Raw genomic sequence first — 1,939 nt, forward strand, 5'->3', positions numbered from 1 at the left:
TCATTAAGCAGGGGGAGGTCCAGGTGGTGGGGGGTCCAGACCTGCAGACGGTGTTCGTCACCATCAGAGCCGGCTCGGTGTTCGGGGAGATCAGGTCAGCCTCCGGTCCCGTTAACTCGTTAAAAACTGCAACACAAGTCGGCGGCGGCGTGAACGCACGGTTAGGCGTCGCTTTCTGACACGAAGGAAGTGAGAATGGACTCAAGGACTCAAAGACCCAAGGACCCAAGGACTCAAGGACCCAAGGACCCAAGGACCCAAGGACTCAAGGACCCAAGGACCCAAGGACTCAAGGACCCAAGGACTCAAGGCCCAAGGCTTTATAACGTTCCCATGTAACAGGACCAGATTTCTCAGACAACATCTGGAGACGTTTTCAGCTCAGAAGCGTATTTACCTCCAAAACACGTCATGTTTTTATTTTTTTTTAACTTAAAACGGGAACACTAGACCTAGACCTGTTCTCATTAGGGGGAACCCCCAAGGTCTGATCCTAGACCCCCCCCTGCTGCTACTTCATACTCCACTCAATACACCTCAGAGGAGAATGTTTCAAGATAGAAAGTCCCAATATTTCATAATGTTGTGATGTTACTGAACTACATTTATCTTTTGCTTAATTGCTTCAGGCTTGTTACTGCAGGATGAAATACAATGAAAACTATTGAGGACACATTTTCCTTTAACGTGACCCGGTATTAAACGAGATCTCTGAGTTTGGGAGTAGAGAAACAAGCTAGGATGGAAGTTAATGGGATAATTGTCCAGCTTGTATTTACGTTCATAACGAGCTCGTTTAGCTGCTAACAGACTCAGATTAATATTCTAAGGGTCTGATGACATTATGGAAAGGATTTCCAAGGAGGTCGACCTTTCTGTTAAAGATTAAGATCCTTTTTAAAACATAAAGTCCACGAAATGTAGTTCCCTAAACCCACCAGACTCCATGTGAATAATCAGTGATTTTAGCATCGTAACACACGGCTTTCTGAATCATCTCTGAGCACCGCTGCTCCGTCGGCTCCGTCTGGTCGGTGTTCTCTTTCTTTTATTCCCATTTTGGGTCTGTGTTGTGTCTTTTCCACTATGACTAACCAGGTGCTGGTTCTGGTTCTGGTGCTGTTGCCAGTTCGGTGCTGGTTCTACTCCAGTTCTCTAAGAACCAGCTGGATGTCCCCCAGCCTGAGAGCCAGACCACGGTTGGGTGGTTCTGGTTTCCCATCCATGTCCAAAGCTAACTCTAACAGCTCTCTGTGGTTAACACCTGACTGGGGATTTCAAAATGGCGGCCTGACGTTTTTGTCAGCCCCCCCAGCACCTGACGGAACCGGTTCTTATCTCTAGACCAGCGCTGGTTAGTGCTGAGTTGGAACCCGTGTTCTTGGCCCAGAACCAGGTTTATTTGTGTGGAAAAGAACCGGTTCGATATTTGGCCGTGACTCCGAACCAGCACCAGAACCGCCCTGGTGGAAAAGACATATAAGTCAAAGGGAAAACCGGGGACATTTCCGGGGACAGGTCGCCAAAACCGGGGACTGTCTGGTCCCCCTATTCCCATGGCAACTACACGGCTCCAAACCCATAATGTGTCCAGCTTTGAAAATGTCTCTATTAGACTCTGACGGCTGTGTCTGGTCTGTGATTGGTCAGTTTGCTGGCGGGAGGCGGCGGGAACCGACGTACCGCCAACGTGAAGGCGCACGGATTCGCCAACCTCTTCATCCTGGACAAGAAGGACCTGGCAGAGATCTTAGTCCACTACCCGGAGTCCCAGAAACTGCTCCGCAAGAAGGCCAAGTAAGACACAGTCCTGTCCCTCTAACCTGCCATGTGTCTCTGTGTTGTCCTCTAACCCGCCATCTGTCTCTGTGTTGTCCTCTAACCCGCCATGTGTCTCTGTGTTGTCCTCTAACCCGCCATGTGTCTCTGTGTTGTCCTC

General features: G+C 49.4%; 1 protein-coding gene across 1 annotated transcript in view; it reads right to left on the minus strand.

Annotated features, from left to right (window-relative positions):
* LOC117956111 (cyclic nucleotide-gated cation channel beta-1-like) overlaps nt 1–1,939 on the minus strand; it is a 27,901-nt gene that overhangs the window by 2,234 nt on the left and 23,728 nt on the right. The gene's annotated exons all lie outside the window — the stretch shown is intronic.

Source organism: Etheostoma cragini, chromosome 1 (assembly GCF_013103735.1).
Source record: "Etheostoma cragini isolate CJK2018 chromosome 1, CSU_Ecrag_1.0, whole genome shotgun sequence".
NCBI classification, from domain to species: Eukaryota; Metazoa; Chordata; class Actinopteri; order Perciformes; family Percidae; genus Etheostoma; species Etheostoma cragini.